General features: G+C 46.3%; 1 protein-coding gene across 9 annotated transcripts in view; it reads right to left on the minus strand.

Annotated features, from left to right (window-relative positions):
- LOC147376745 (uncharacterized) overlaps positions 1 to 17026 on the minus strand; it is a 32314-nt gene that overhangs the window by 11056 nt on the left and 4232 nt on the right. For 4 of the 9 annotated variants that reach the window (XR_015161217.1, XR_015161215.1, XR_015161218.1 and 1 more), the window contains exon 2: positions 4697 to 5059. The exons of the other annotated variants lie outside the window; for them this stretch is intronic. The gene's annotated coding sequence lies outside the window, so the exon portion shown is untranslated. The remainder of the gene's footprint in view (positions 1 to 4696; positions 5060 to 17026) is intronic. 9 annotated transcript variants of the gene reach the window in all.

The raw sequence follows: 17026 nt of genomic DNA on the forward strand, positions 1-17026 counted from the left end.
ACTAAGTGAAAATATTAGCAATGGAAAAGAGCAGAATCAGTGGAGAGACATGAAAAAGGTATTCCATCCAGGCAGTGCAGTCAGGAGAAATAAAGATGTGCAAGCTGGAATGGGGTGATGGGGTGAAGTGGAAGAGTAATAGGCAGGCAAATGGATCCGGAGCCTCTGCTCTAAGGGATGATTAGGAAATAAGACTGGGAGGCATGAGAGGCTGGTCACCGACGCTGTGAATGCTGAACCCGATCCCATAGGACATAACGTGGGCCTGACAAGGCAGAACTATTCTTTTTTTTTTTTTTTTGGTAAGGCAAACTGATGCACGCTATACTTTTTTAAAAATTTATTTATTTTTATAAATAAATACAAGTAAATAAATTTTATTTATTTATTATAGTTCTGCTGAGCCTTTGTTGCTGCACACAGGCTTTCTCTAGTTGCAGTGAGTGGGGGCTACTCTTCGTTGAGGTATGTGGGCTCCTCATTGCGGTGGGCTCTCTGGCTGCAGGGCACGGGCTTTAGGTGCTTGGGCTTTGGTAGTTGGGCTTAGTTGCTCCGAGGCATGTGGGATCTTCTTGGGATTGAACCAATGTCCCTTGCATTGCAAGGTGGATTCTTAAGCCACTGGTACTCACCAGGGAAGCCCCAAGGCAGCAGTATTCTGAGACATTTAAGGAGAGAAGGGATGGGACCTGGGTGCCTGGCCTGTGTGCAAGAAGGGTATCTGGAAAAAAGACTTGGTTGGTACCAGATTTGGCAGTGATGAGGGCAGGTCAGATACAAACTTGGTGAAGAGATTTTGTGGATATAATTAAGGTCCCAGATCAGTTGACTTTGAGTTAATTAAAAGGCAGATTATTCTGAGCCTACTTAATCAGAAAAAAACCCTTAATAAAGGAACCGGGCCCTCACTGGAAAAAGAGATTCAAAGCAGCAGAAACAATCTCCTGCTGGCCTTAAAGAAGAGGACATTCATAGTGTGAGTGGCCTATAGAGAGAGCTGGCTTCTAGGAGCTGACTGCCTCAGTCCCACAACCACAAGGAACTGAGCAGAGAACCTCTTCACAGTCTCCATGACAAAGCCCTACAGACTTCCCTACAGTTGGTAAAGAATCCTCCTACAATGCAGGAGACCCTGGTTCGATTCCTGGGTGAGGAAGATCCCCTGGAAGAAGGGAAAGGCTACCCCTCCAGTATTCTGGCCTAGAGAATTTCATGGACTGTATAGTCCATGCAGTGGCAAAGAGTGAGCTTTCACTTTCACAGACTTCCCAAGACACTTTCCCTACATCCTGGACTCTAGACCTCCTGGGCTAGTAATTACCTACTCCTATTACCCTATTCCGACTTCCCTGGGGGCTCAGATGATAAAGCATCTGTCTACAATGTGGGAGACCTGGGTTCTATCCCTGGGTTGGGAAGTTCCCTAGAGAAGGATATGGCAACCCATTCCAGTACTCTTGCCTAGAAAATCCCATGGACGGAGGAGCCTGGTGTCCATGGGGTTGCAAAGAGTCAGACACGACTGAGCGACTTCACATTACCCTATTCCAGCTTCATCCCTTTCTTTCTGCCCAGACTTCTGACCTACAGAACTGTAAGCAAATAAATTCATGTTGTTTAGAACTGCTAAGTCTGTGGTATTTGATTACACAGCAATATATCACTAATCTAAGGGATCTTGAGTCAGCAATGTAGCATCAGAGAAATGTGTGCAGGGTGAGCTTCTGAGAGTCTTTTTCATAAAGAGACTCCACAGAGAAGAACAACTACAGCTCTCCTAGTTCAAAACATCCCCAAAGGCAGAGACCACATCTCCTGCCACCTGCGGATCCTTTCTGCCCACCCCACTGCCTTACCTCCAGGCCCCTACATTTCTCAGGTATTACAAAACTGTAAATTGGTTAAGGTTTTCAAGGCTCTCCTCTCCAGAGAACAGGCACTGGAAACAACCCAAGGGTGTCTCTTTAGAGGATTTGTTGAATAAATCATGTTATATCCACATAAGGAAGTACTATTAAAGTGGGGGGGAAAGGCAGCCACCTTTAGAGATATGGGGAAAATCTCCCTGCTATATTGTTAGGTGAAAAAAGAGAGGGGCAGAACACTGAACACCAGTGTCTAAGAAAAGGTGAAAGTGAAAGCCGCTCAGTCGTGTCCGATTTTGAGACCCCATGGACTATATAGTCCATGGAATTCTCCAGGCCAGAATACTGGAGTGGGTAGCCTTTTCCTTCTCCAGGGGATCTTCCCAACGCAGGGATCGAACCCAGGCCTCCCACATTACAGGCGGATTCTTTACCAGCTGAGCCACAAGGGAAGCTGTCTAAGAAAAGAAGACTCTAAACTCATGCATTTGTATGGGCTTGTGAAGGCACTGGAAAGCAAATTAATCCAGTTCCCTATAAGAGATGGAATGCGGGGGGGGGGGGGTGGGGGAAGGGGGCGGTTGGAGAGCAGGGATGATGAAGATGGTAAAAATGAGACTTCTCAATACATTCCTTTTTATATCATTCTTTAAACCTTTGAACTTATTCAAAATAAATTATTTAAAGGTACTGACAAGGAAAAAATATTTTTTTCTACTTCCTTAATGCTGTATCTATATGAGACGATGGATGTTCACTAGAACTCTTGTGGTAATCATTTCACGATGTACGTAAGTCAAATCATTATGTTGTACACCTTAAACTTATACAGTGCTGTATGTCCATTATATCTCAACAAAACTGTGAAATAAATGAATAAATTAAGGTACTGAAACATTTTGAGGGGAAGAGATTCCTAGAGGACCAAACAAACTGAAGAGCTGTGATTCTGTGACAGGCAGCCTCCAAATTGAACAGAAAGAAGACTAGCCAGATATGATTTTGCAACCAGGAAGGTGATATTCCTGTGTGCTAGATTATATTAACTAGGATCTGTGTGACCAGGTACTTCTGTGAGGTCCTAAATGTGTTAGAGTAAAGTGAGGGAGGTGTTAGGATGTGTTTGTGGGGCTGTGTGTGGGAATGTTTCAGGGTCCAGTCAGTCTAGGGCAACCTAGACAATCCTGATATCTGCAAAATTTGGTGGTAGACTGGTCTGGACAAGGAGGGTGGTAAGAGCTAGATTGTGTTCCCCAAAATCCATGTTTGAGGGTCCTCAGAATGAGACTATATATGGAAATTAGGCCTTTGAAGAAGCAAATAGGACTTCCCTGGTTGTCCAGTGGTTAAGAGTCCACCTGCCAATGCAGGGGACACAGCTTCAATCCCTAGTCCAGGAAGATTCCACATGCTTCAGGGCAACTACTTAAGCCTGCGCCCTAGCGCCCATGCTATGCAACAAGATTAGTCACTGCAATGAGAAGCCAGAGCACTGCAACTAGAGAGTGGTCCTGGATGTAACCAGAGAAAGCCAGGAAGACCCTGTGTGGCCAAAAATAAATATTTTAAAGATGTAATTAAATTAAAATAAGATCTTTATGTGAAAGTGAAGTTGCTCAGTCGTGTCCGACTCTGCGACCCCATGGACTGTAGCCTACCAGGCTCTTCTGTCCATGGGATTTTCCAGGCAAGAATACTGGAGTGGGTTGCCATTGCTTTCTCCAGGAGATCTTTCCAACCCAGGGATTGAACCCGGGTCTCCCGCATCGTAGGCAGATGCTTTACCGTCTGAGCCATCAGGAAAGATCGGTATGGTTGGCCTTAATCCAACATGGCCGGTGTCCTTATTTGAAGAGATTAGGACACACACAAGCACTAAGGGAAACCGTGGGATGGCCCGGGAGAAAAAAGGAGAGCTGCCTCAGAAGAAACCAGTCCTGCTGACACACTGCTTTGGGACTTCTAGCCTCCAGAGCTGGGAGAAAATGTTTACACCACCCGGTCTTCGGCAGCCACAGCAAATAGATACAAAAGGGAACTGGCCTGCGGGCAGGGAGGATAGCTTTGCTAAGGGGTGAGCTCAGAAGAGAAGCAGGGGCAAGGGGGTGAGAGGGGATGGTGCTGAGGGCGGCACAACTTTGGGGGGTCCTGGAAGAAAAGGAAGAGGGGCAGAGCACAGAAGAGAGGAAGGAGAAGTCCTGCGAGCCTGTGTGTGTTTGCGGGGTGGTGGGCAGTGAGCGGAAGGTACAAAGTCTCTCATTTCTCTCTCTTAAAATCCCATTTTCCCCAGAGCCAGCCCTTCCCCAGGGCCACACTCTCAATGTCCCTCTGTTCTGCTCGGGGAGCAGAAGGTTTGGCTCCGAGGAGGGCCCAGTGCAGAGCCGCCCGCCCCTCTCCGCCATCTGACAGCCCATTGTGCCCACGCAGCTTGGAGAGGTGACTCTGAGGGGCACTCTCCCCCAGCCCGGGAAGGTCTATGGCTCCCAGGGCTCCCCCGGTGCCGCTGGGAGCAGAGGGGACCGGCTGCCGGGATGGGGAGGGGACGGCGGGTGGGGGCTGGGCAGCCAGGATTGATTGCAGCCTCAGCTGGCGCGGTCCCCTCCCGCCACCTCCGCCCCTCGCCCCGCGGCAGCTGGGCGCGCGCCCTCTCCTTTCTCCAGGTCTTTGTGGCTCCAGTTTATTTTCCAGTTAATGAAGTGGGGAGGAGGCTGCGTGCTGGCTGCTGCCCCTGGAGACGCCGGAGTTCTGAAGGCATCTCCTCCCCGAGACTGCAGCCTGCGCCCCCACCCCTTTCGCGCCCGCCCCCGCCCCAGGCGGCCTGCGGGTCCCACCTGCCGAGCGTCCGCCGCCCGCGGCCTCACTCCGCCCACCCCGGGCCAAGGCCAAGGCCAAGGCCAAGGCCGGCGTCCGGGGCTGTGGGAGCGTAGGGAAAAGCCTGCGGCCAAAGTTGAACTCTCCTGCCGTCGGTCGGCTGTGTGTCTTCCAGCTTTACACTCAGCCGCTCTGAGTGTAAGACGAGCGGTGGAGTCTGGGAACTTAACTCTCCACTCTGGGGCCAGGGGAGGTGAGGGAACCAGGGTTTAGATCAGCGAATACAGGAAATAAGTTTCTGCGTTGTATCCAGGCTTTGCAGCCTGCCAGCTGAGCAACCTGGGGCAGGTTGCCTTACATCTCTGGGACTTTAGTTCCTTCATCTGTAAAATGGAGAAAACAAGTAGTTTCCAATGGGGGAAACAAGTCGTTATTGAGAGGAGTAAATGAGATAATTTCACAGTAAAGCACTTATAATAATTCAGGCACATAATAAACTTTAGGAAAAGTGTCACCATTCAGCATTATCTTAATAAAATACCAATGCTATAGACATAGATGAATCCTATTTTATGGGGTCAGGAGGTTGATGCTATTTTGCTTTTTTTGGGGGGGGGCTTCATTAATAAAGGAAAAGAATACAAAATTATAAATGCAAAAGTAGGTAAGAAGTGAACATTTGTTTTAAAAATGAATAAAGGATTCATAAAGTTACAACATTTAAAAAGTTGGCAAATCAAAATCATTAAAATCCAGAAAAAAGCATAATCATTTTTATCCATTAACTGCCTGACACACCCATTAATATTTTTTGCTACTTTTTTGGCTGCATACCCTTTGATTGATTCCCCATAATGATTCTGTAATGTTTTTTATAGAGAGAGCAGAAGGATAATTCGGTTTTCTTCTGGCATGGTTGATCAAAATTTATCTTTTTATTATCAATAGTCTTTAAAAATGTCTTTCAACTTTAAAATTGCTATATTAATGTATGCATGCATGCATTCTAAGTTGCTTCAGTCATGTCCAACTCTTTTCCACTTCATGAATTGTACCTACTAGGCTCCTCTGTCCATGGGATTCTCCAGACAGGAATGCTGGAGTGGGTTTCCATGCCCTGCTCCAGAAGATCTTCCCCACCCAGGGATTGAACCCACATCTCTTATGTCTCCTGCATTGGCAGGTGGGTTCTTTACCACTAGCAGCACCTGGGAAGACCATTATATTGATAATACCATTTATAATTTTAGAGTTGTTATTTTTGGAAGACAAATCTGTACATTAAAAAAAAAAATAATTGAGCTGTAAGATATCAGGACAGTTTGAGTTTCTTTATGTTGTTGTTGTTCAGTCACTAACTCTTGTCCAATGCTTTGCAACCTATGGACTGCAGCACGCCAGGCTTTTCGGTCCTTCACTATCTCCAGGATAGCGATTTGCACAAACAAGTGACCACTGAGTCAACGATGCCATCCAACCATCTCATGTCACCCTCTGTCTCACCCTTCTCCTCCTGCCCTCAATCTTTCCTAGCATCAGGATCTTTTCCGGTAAGTCAGCTCTTCACATCAAGTGGCCAAAGTATTGTAACTAATCTTAAATATTTGTTATAAAGGACACCAGTCATTATTAACCAGCTTGTCCTTATTGTAGCAATCTATTATGTTATCTTTATCAAATCACCAAGAAATTGAAAATTTCTCCACTGTAATCGTATGTGTTACTCTCTTTATTAATTGGGATATTGAAGAATCCCAGAGCCTTTAGAAAACTATTCTCTTCCTCTTAGCACAATATCTCTTTGGGGATAAACTGAGTTTTGTGTTACAATTCTCTTCCTAATGTCAGAATAATTTCTATCTAATCATTTCATATAAAATACACAGGAAGCATTTTTGTATGGCTTATTTATAATTTATATGCTACATCATTAGGCATATTCCTGACAGGAAAGAACTTCCATTTTGACAGAGCATCAATGAGAACCAAACCCCTCACTTGCCACATTACACGTCAGGTGATTAGAAAAACTTTCTGTGGACTAGCTTTCCACACCTCCAGGTCTGGGTACTAGAGGACACGTTCTCGCCACCACGACCCTCTTGTTCTGCATCTACATGTCCCGATGCTGCCTGAGTCAGCTTGGTGACCACAGGAGCATTCCTGGAATCTACCCTTATACCAGACGGTTAACATAACCATACATGCAAGTGATTATGAGCTGTATTGCGTAAATACTTTCATCCAACCTAAATGGACTTCCTACTCAATCTCCCCTTAGCCAGGCCCACAGAATGTCCATGACCTCCTGACCTGAGGGAAAGTGGGGTGGAGGAAAGTAATAATGAAAAGAAAACAGCAGACGTAATCAACTGTGATTACAGTATCTTACTCTTGCATTTTTTATGCAGAACCACATGAAAGTACTGGAGCATAGACGGGGTGCCACCCGGGGCCTTAGAAGGTCCTGAGCAACCGAGCTTCATTAACTTCATGGGAATTCTCCCTCTGCTTGTAGACTATTGGGTGAGTTGTCATTTCATAGGCTCTAGAGGGTTTCTCTATAGTACCCCCAAAATGCCTCCTTACCAAGTATACACTGTCAGACATACGTTTCCTTGGTTAAAACATTGCCCCAGGAACTGCCCTGGTGGTCCAGTGGTTACAATTTATATATATTATATAATATCTGGGGTGTCAGGGGGAGGATATGGAGTCCTTCACATTTTAGCATAAGCTCATTCGCCAGGGAAAGTTTAGAGCAGAAAGAGAGCTCTCAAGATTGTGGAATAATGCTTCAAGAAAGATACCTGATCATCAAAGACAAACTTCTTTCACTTCACACTTTGTGTGAGGAATGAATGTGCTGGATTCTGCAGCCAAATATGGGGTTGCAAATAGCCTATGTGAGAAAGTGGAGCTGGGGGAAACACTTATAGGAACTCAGCATCATTTGTAATCACTTTTGGATTCTGAGCAATAATAGAAAAGATAAGAATTATTTGTAATATTAATATAAATTTTTTAGCAAAATCACATTGCTCGGTAAATATTTTTTTTTTATTCAGTGCCTTAAGCCACATGCTGGTGACCTAGCTGAGCATGAGTTGGGAAGACACATACTTTTTCTGATTTGCTCTGGCTTGCTTCCCCCACAATCACCTGCCCAGACTTCCCAGTCTCTGCTTCCCAACCTCCGCTTGTCTAAGGTCATGACTCAGATCCCAGCCTATCTGAACTACACCACCAACACCCTACTCCCCACCCACCTTGGGTAATTTCTAGTTCCCACTTTCCCTGAGGTAAACATTTGATGGTTTATTTGGGAGAAAGAGAATCTCAGTTCACCATTGCTTTTCTTTCCTTTTTTTTTGGCCCTTCTGCTAAGAATGTGGGATCTTAATTCCCCACCCTGAAATCAAGCCCATGCCCCCTGCATTGGAAGCACAGTCTTAACCGCTGGACCCCCAGGAAAGTCCCTGTTTCCATTTAGACTCTGAATAGAGGTGGTGGTAAAATCATCCAAGAAGATCCAGAAGCAGAGGAGGGGAGATGCAGAGGAAAGCCAGGGTCCTGGGCAGTGGGTGGTTTGGCTGCCAGGTGACTGTTTTTCTCACATTCTCTCTCCCTCTTAGTTTTCCTTCCCCCCACGTAAATGAGGTAGGGGAGGGGTAGGTCCCCAGGACACAAAAAGGCCCTGGGGCTTCTTCTTTCAAAGCAGTGATTTCCTGACAAGCCCCTTCAAAAGAACACTTCATTTGGTGGTCCAGTGGTTAAGAATCTGCCTCCCAACAGAGGGGACACAGCTTCGATCCCCTGTACAGGAACTAAGATCCCACATGCCAAGGGGCAACTAAGCCCCAGGGCAGCAACCAGAGAGGCCATAAGCAGCAAGTCTCAACTAGAGAAAGCCTGTGTGCGGAAATGAAGACTCAATGCAGCCCCCCAAAAAATAAACTTCATTCTGATGACTCCAGCACCTGAGTAAGTGACCCTGGAACCAGTTGTGAAGAGGCAGGTTATTAGCTGGCTGTGTGCAGTGCTTTTAAGAAGAGAATGCATATCCTGGGATATTAGATAGAAACCAGACTATAGACCAGACAGCCCAAGGTCTCCAGGAATAGGAAAAACGTGGTAGATTTTGACAAACTGATTGAGAATCCTATGGTCACACTACTTGCTGTATACCTTGGGTAAGCTACTTCACCTCTCTCTGCCCCAACCATCTTACACAGAAGAGGGGATGTTGACACCTTCCTAGTCATGTGAGGATTGAAAATTGTGCCAGTAGAGCTTCTAACTGGACATGGCTGCAGATGTTCAAGGGGGACTAGGTTCACAGAAGGAACAGATAATTGATAGAACAAACATTCTCTGTTTCTGCCATGTGGCAGGACCTGGAGCAGACCTTGAGAAAGGAACTAAGATGTGTAGGGCAGGGACTCACCATTTGAGTTGGAAACAAGTCATGTCTGGGTGCACATTTATCATGGTGAACAGGTGACCTCAAGGAGCAGAGAATGCAGAGTCAGTGGTGTTGGGAGGAGAGAACCGAATGGAAAGAATCTTGCACTGGACATCTCAGTGAAAATGCTGCATCTGCGTTGGGCCTAATAAAGGCGCAGTTTTGACTGGAGATTTATAGTCAAAAAACACAACACATGGAGGGGAAAGCGTGAGCAAATACTTGGAGGGATGAACACCTAGGAGCTATTTGGGGAAACTCAGTGAAGACTGGGGACCACATGGCGAATGTGGATAAAGCTGTGCTGTGCTCAGTCGCGTTCAACTCTTTGTGACCCCATGGACTATAGTCCTCCAGGCTCCTCTGTCCATGGGATTCTCCAGGCAAGAATACTGGAGTGGGTTGCCATGCGCTCCTCCAAGGGTTCTTCCCCACCCAGGGCCATACATGGAGCCCAAAGATAAGCAAAGGCCAAGGCGGCTTTGCATGTCTTAAGTGTCCACAGTTCATCAGTAAATGGGGAACCGCGGCAGATTTTTGAATGCATGGTTTTGGAGAGAACTCCCCACGCCTCAGTGCCCCCGGTACCCCCAAAACAGGGGCCTGGCCCAGCCATGCTGCTTCATGAGAAGAGCAGGACTTTGGCCACCATCAAACAGGAGGACGAGGGAGGGCAGGCAGGCAGGGAGAAGTACTAGTGAGTTACACCGTTATAAATACACTTTAGGGCCGTGTGACTTGCCCATAAATCGCCGCACTGTGCTCAGGTGATGTCACTCGACGCTCAGCTGTATTTATAGCTTTGTTCACTGCTCCCTGGGTTTGGTTTGTTTTTTTTTTTTTTTTTGCACATCCGAGGTAATATGTGTCTCCCACACACACAGTCACTCTGAACAAGAGAAGATAAACTAACATGCCATTTTTGCTTTTCTTCTGGTATCTTGCATAGATGATTTCCTGGAACTTGCTAAATGCCTACTTAGTGGGGAAGTTCCTCCTGGAGTCTAACTGCTAGCCCTCTGGCTCTACTTTGTTACATGGAAACTAGCCTCCTCTCTACTCCAAGAAATCCTTTCCAGAATTCAAAATAGGGAACATATCTCTTTCTCAGTCCTAACAGCCTACTATGTGCCAGGCACTATGGTGGCAGCAGTGAACAGTACTGGCAGGCTCTACCTGTACAGGGCTTAGGATCCAACGAGGGAAACAGACACTGAATACCTAATTACAAATGTGATTAATGCTGCCAGTGAAAATAGAGGGTGCTTGACGGCAATAATGAGCTGATCTAACCTGTTTGGAGGAATTAGAGAGGCTTCCATGCAGAAGTGACATTCAGTGTGAGGTCTGAGAGATGAGCAGGACTTAGTCTAGGGGAGAGGTAGGGGCAAGGGCCAGGGAGGAAAAAATATTGCAGGCAAGGGAACAGGACACGTGGAGGCCCCGATGATGACCCATATGTGGCCAGTTCCAAAAACTCGGAGAAGCCTGTCTTTAAAGGGGGAAGAGGGAGTGTCAGAGCAGAGAGGCTGGGAGGCAAGGCAGAGCCATCCCAGGCAGGGTCTGGTAGCTGATGGGAAGATTCTGGGTCTGATCCATGGGGCTGTAGAGTTACCAGTGAGTTTTAAGCAGGAGAATGAGGTGATCCAGTTTAAGCTTGAGTAAGACCACTGGGGATGCAGACATACAGAACTGCAGAGAACAGAACTGAGCGGACACCAAGAGGCTGTTGCTAGCCGTCCAGGCAGGAGTGGACCAAGGCAGTGACAGTGGAGGTGGAAGGAAGTGGATATAACTTATAGCAGCCGAGAGGAATTGGAAACTGACTGGGGGTGGATGGGGAGAAAGAAGAAACAGTCAAGTGCAGCAGGTCTTTGGTTTAAACAACAGGATGGAAGCTGGTACCCATCCTTTTTCTTTTTTAATCACATTATGGAGGATGATTAACATACAAAAAGCTGCACACATTTAATGGATACAACTTGTTGAGTTTGCAAATAAGTATACACCCAGGAAACCATCACCGTATCTGTGCCATAAACATATCTACCACCTCCAAAATTTCCTTCTGCCTCTTTTTTTAAAAACCTTTAATTAATTAATTTGACTCTGCCAGGTCTTAGCTGTAGTATGGGGATCTTCGATCTTCATAGCAACATTCAGGATCTTTAGTCATGGCATGTGAACCCTTAGTTGTGGCTACGGGATCTAGTTCCCTGACCATGGTTTGAACCCAGGCTGCCTGCATTGGGAGTGCAGAGTCTTAGCCACTGGACCACCAGAAGGAAGTTCCCTTCTGCCTCTTTTTATGTATTATTATTATTTTGAGATAAGAACACTTAACGTAAGATTTACTGTCCTAGCAAATGCTTGAGTACAATATAGCATTGTTAACTCTAGGTACTAAGCTGTACAGCAGCTCTCTAGGATCACCTCCTTTTGTATCTGAAACTGTACCTTTTGACTAATGCCTCTCCTTTCCCCATTCTCATCCCCTGACGACAGCATCCTGCTCTCAGGTGGTACCTCTTGAAACACCACTAACGGAGGAGCCAGGTTTCCATTGTTTTGTTCTTTTTCATCGGTGGCAAACTTTTCATAGGGATTTGCTTTCCCCTAGACCGTGGGGCTTCCCAGGTGGGTCAATGGTAAAGAATCTGCCTGCAATGCAGGCGACTCAGTTTTGATCCCTAGGTCGGGAACATCCCCTGGAGGTAGAAATAGCAACCCATTCCAGTATTCTTGCCTGGGAAATCCCATGGACAGAGGAGCCTTGCAGGCTTCAGTGCAAGGAATCACAAAAGAGTCAGCCACGATTTAGCAACTCAACAGCAACAACAAAAGACCTATTCCCAGAGCCTGGACTCAGGCTCTGTGTTGAGAGGACTTGGGGATGGGGCTGGAGGAAGCTGGAGGCTCAGGGATGAAGGCTGTTGGAGGAGGGGCACTGCCATGCCTGCCAGAGGAAAACTAGGTGCCAGGGCCTTATTGCTGGCTGTGTCTGGGAAGCTGGAATAGAGGCACTGGAGGGACATTAAATCAACATTCTCCATCTGTCCATTTAGGAAATACCACCAAAACCAGCAGCCAGACCCTCCCTGGCAGCCACTGCTAGGCCTGTTCATTGGCAGAAGCTGGGAAGCTAGTGGGATCAGGGAGGAATACTTTGGCCTGAAGCATGGCTGTCTCACATAGGAAGGCCCACTGTGTTGTATGCAGGGAGTTAGGAGATGGGTCCCTGACCCTGGATCTCAGGAGGAATAGAAGCAGTTCTCAAACAGGGAGCATTTCTAGAACAACTTTATAGATGTCCCGATGGAACCTCTCAGCAGGCATCTCTAGGGAACAGCCTTTGCCTCCTTAGTATAAACAAACATTTAACTGTACTGCAGGGCTGTCAGAGCTACAGGCCCAGAGACCCAGAGAGGGAAACTATCTTATTTAAGGCCCTATTTCAGACTTTGAAGATCCTAATTCTCAACTCTAGGAAACTTTACTTGGCATCTCCAAGTTAAGTTCAATGATTTATGCTTTGTACTCTTAAGGAAATGGGCATGTTTCTATCTCTGCACCTCCCAACTCAGTTGTGGTTATCTGTTGGTCTTTCCCACTAGACTGTGGCTTCAACAAGGGGTGCGTTTTATTCATCTTTGTGTCCTAAGTGTTTAGCCTAGTACCTGGGCATAGAGTAAGCTTTTAATACATGTTTATGAGATGAAGAGATGGATGAATGGGTGAACAAACTAATTACTAATTAATTAATCTTAACCCAAACCCTTTGCAAGCATCTATTGGGGTTATGAGGGCTGGAGTGACTTTTTTTTAGTGTTTTAAAATTTTTATTAGTTAAGATTAAATTGTTTAGCACTATTAATTTTCCCTTCAAGCACAGCTTTGGCTACATCCTGTCAGTTTTGGGGTTTTTTTGGCTGTGTTTGGTCTTTGTTGCTTTGCTTGGGCTTTCTCTAGTTGCAAGTGGAGGTTACTCTTCACTGCAGTGAGCGGGCTTGTCACTGTGGTGGTTTCTCTCGTTATGGAGCGCAGGTTCTAGGGCACTTGGGCTTCAGCAGTTGTGGCACACAGGGTCACTGGTCTCAGCAAGCTCGGGCTCAGTAGTTGCGGTGCCTGGGCTTAGCTGCTCCAAGGCACGTGAAATCTTCCCTGACCAGGGATGTCCCCTACATTACCAGATGGATTCTTACCCACTGTGCTACCAGGGAAGTCCAACTTTGTTTTCTTTTTTAATTGAAGTATAGTTTATACACAATGTTAATTTCTGCTATACAGCAAAGTGATTCAGTTATACATATTATATATATATATGCACTCTTTTTCATATTCTTTTCCATTCTGGTTTATTACAGGGTATTGAATATAGTTCCCTGTGCTATATGGTAGGATCTTGTTATTTATCCATTCTATATATAATAGTTTGTGTCAGCTAATCTCCAACTCCTAATCCTTCCTTCCTGGAGTGACATAGTTAAAAAAGTGAAAGTGAAGTCGCTCTGTCATGTCCGACTCGTTGTGACCCTATGGACTGTAGCCTACCAGGCTTCTCCGTCCATGGGATTTTCCAGACAAGAGTCCCAGAGTGGCTTGCCTTTTCCTTCTCCAGGGGATCTTCCCGAACCAGGGATCGAACCCAGGTCTCCCACATTGCAGGCAGACGCTTTACCCTCGGAGCCACCAGGGAAGCCCAACATAGTTAAGGGTTGTGCTTTAAAGTAATGAGTCCTCTTATAATAAGGGTAGGGCTTCCTTGATAGCTCAGTTGGTAAAGACTCTGCCTGCAATGCTGGAGACTTGGGTTCTATCCCTGGTTTGGGAAGATTCCCTGGAGAAGGGAACAGCTACCCACTCTGGTATTCTGGCCTGAAGAATTCCATGGACTGTATAGTCCCTGGGGTTGCAAATAGTTGGACATGACTGAGTGACTTTCACACACACATAATAAGGGTTGGGGCTTCCCTGGTGGCTCAGATGGTAAAGAATCCACCTACAATTCGGGAGATCTGGGTTAGATTCCTGTGGGCTACAGTCCATGGGGTCACAAAGAGTTGGATATGACTAAGTGACTAAGCACATAATGAGGGTTAAGTAAGCCTAACTGTATATTTCCGCTCGTGTGAACCTTATTCAACGTCACTCTTAAACCTACTATGTTGTTCAGTGACCTTAATATAACTTCTGACCATAATCTTAGCTGCCAGCTTGATCTCATGTCTAGCTTGAATGTAAACATAAACCATAACTCTCACAGCCAATCCTGATGCTAAATAGATCTAATGATGGGAAGTTTTAGGTCTCTGAAGAAGCACCAAGGAATGCTAAAAATGGGGAGACTGTGAACTTGGGGATAGGATCCAAGGAACTAAAAGCAAGGGCCAAAGGTAGACGAGAGAGACACTTCCTTTCTCCTTCATAACTCCCCCTTCTGCTTAGTTGAGTCTCTGATTTTCAGATACCGACAGGAGACCAGAGCTACGGAGCTATGATCAGAGCTGTTTGGACTTATGGGTTGACTTTACTGATAAAAGTACTGGAATGGATCTGGGGTGCAGGGATGGGGAGCTGAAGTTAACAAGATATGCACGCAAGTCAATCCTGGCCTAAGAGGCAAGAGACCTGGCTTCTGATCCCAGTCTTATCTTCCTCTACTATAATTTGCTTTGTCATTTCACCATTTCAAGGGAGAATGGGCCTCATGTTTTTTGAGGCTTCATATAGTTCTGGAGCTTGACATTTGAGTCATTAGTTGACATTTCTTTCCATTTTTTCCTAATTAAATCTATTTCCCACTCTCCCCTCCTCAATACCCACACCCCTACCCACTCCCCTCCTTCTGTGCCCCTGCCCAGGGCCCCTGAGCCCTGGCTCTCTCCTCTTTCTCTGAGCTGATCTCCTCAACTGGGCTGCTCATTTGAAGCAGGAATCTTCCAATCCCTGTGAGCTGAGGCAATGAAATCCTCATTAAACCTAATAAGAGATAACTGGTCCATTTAGCACAAATTGTCTCCCCATGTTGGAGCTGGGATGTGATGCAGTGAGAAAGAGGGGGCTGAAGTGGGTGGGAAGGAATGGATCACAGTCGCTCACAGGCAAGGCTGGTGCCTGGTAAACACACCCTGGGAGCCTGTCTTTGCCAAGGTCATTCTTTCTATGTCCCTGCCTCAGAGCAGCTTCAGCCTATCCAAATCACCCCTCAATATTTTAGACACTCCTCCTTAGTAGATGGTCCCTTCTGAAGTCTAGTCTTTAGCCCTTTGCTTCCGTAGCAGCAGTGCCCCCTCAGATAACCTCTGACACCCATGCCTTATCTAAGTAACCCGATTCCTTGGTGCACCCTCCCCCAAGGGACCACTAAGAGTTGGTCAGAACACTTCAGCTGCTGTTGCTCTTCCTCACGCCCCCAGCCCCCTCCCACATCCCTCACAGTGCAGATCTGAATCTCTCCCCATCACCATTAAGCCTGTCCTCTGTCTCTGCTCCGATTTTCATACATCTCAAAGCAGGGTGACTGTAGCCATGAAATTAAAAGGCCCTTACTCCTTGGAAGGAAAGCTATGACCAACCTAAACAGTATATTAAAAAGAAGACACATTACTTTGCCAGCAAAAGTCCATCTAGTCAAAGCTATGGTTTCTCCAGTGGTCATGGATGGATGTGAGAGTTGGACCATAAAGAAAACTGAGCACCAAAAAATTGATGCTTTTGAACTGTGGTGTTGGAGAAGACTCTTGAGAGTTCCTTGGACTGCAAGGAGATCCAACCAGTCAATCCTAAAGGAAATAAGTCCTAAATGTTCACTGGAAGGCCTGATGCTGAAGCTGAAGCTCTAATACTTTGGCCACCTGATTCAAAGAGCCAACTCATTGGAAAAGACCCTGATGCTGGGAAAGATTGAAGGCAGGAGGAGAAGGGGATGACAGAACATGAGATCATTGGATGGCATCATCAACTCGATGGACATGATTTTGAGCAAGCTCTGGGAGATGGTGATGGACAGGGAAGCCCGGTGTGCTCCAGTCCATGGGGTCACAGAGTTGGACACAACCGAGCGCCTGAACTGAACAAGGCTGGGCATCATAACGAAAAGGAGAACAAGAGAAAACAGACTGGTATAGCAGCAGGAAAGCCCAAGGCCTGGTATCTGGAAGAACTTACACTATTACCTAGGTTCTAAGACACAAAACAGGAGCAGGAGTGAAAGCAAGCCCCTTTGCTGGGGGGTACTTTGGAAGAAGAGGTGCTTCTCTCACTGCTCTGGGCTGTAGTCTCTATAGCAGCGGGAGAGACACGGAGACCTCCAGCAGCTCCTCACTCTTAGGGACTCAGGGTTTCCCTTACGGTCAGGATTACTTTCCAGGCTGAAAATCAGGATCTTGGCCTTTCCCTTTTGAGTTTCTGATAAGCAGCAGGAACACAATCCTCCACCCCCTCTGGGGGGAAAGAGGACAATTTATAGAATTGTTCTGCTGTTCTTAGCCCTCATTGAAACAAAGAATTCATTTCCGTCTCTCAGGGTGGCTTCTGCTGCTGATGGTCATAATTTGCCTTCCTCTCACTCCCTGACCTCTTGATCTCTTTGCTTTTGTGCTCAAAAAATTATTAATATTTCTCTTCACTCCATATACAACCTCTGGCTGCTTCTCTCCTTTTTTTCAGGGTGAAGTTGCATCCTTAGGGATTACTTCCTCCACCTCCACACCTGCACACTTCTCTGTGGGCAGGGCCCCGGGCATGGGGATAAAGATTAATCCAGCAGGAGGAAGACTGGAAAGGTCCCTGCTTTGGGGACCTCCCAAATTGAAATTAATCACAGCTAGCATTTACTTCTCACTCGGTGCTCTGCACTGTTGTAAGAGCTATGTGGATATTGACC

The sequence above is a fragment of the Bos grunniens genome, chromosome 3 (assembly GCF_055505025.1).
Source record: "Bos grunniens cultivar Pamir isolate PY7600 chromosome 3, Bosgru_T2T1.0, whole genome shotgun sequence".
In the NCBI taxonomy this organism is placed as follows: Eukaryota; Metazoa; Chordata; class Mammalia; order Artiodactyla; family Bovidae; genus Bos; species Bos grunniens.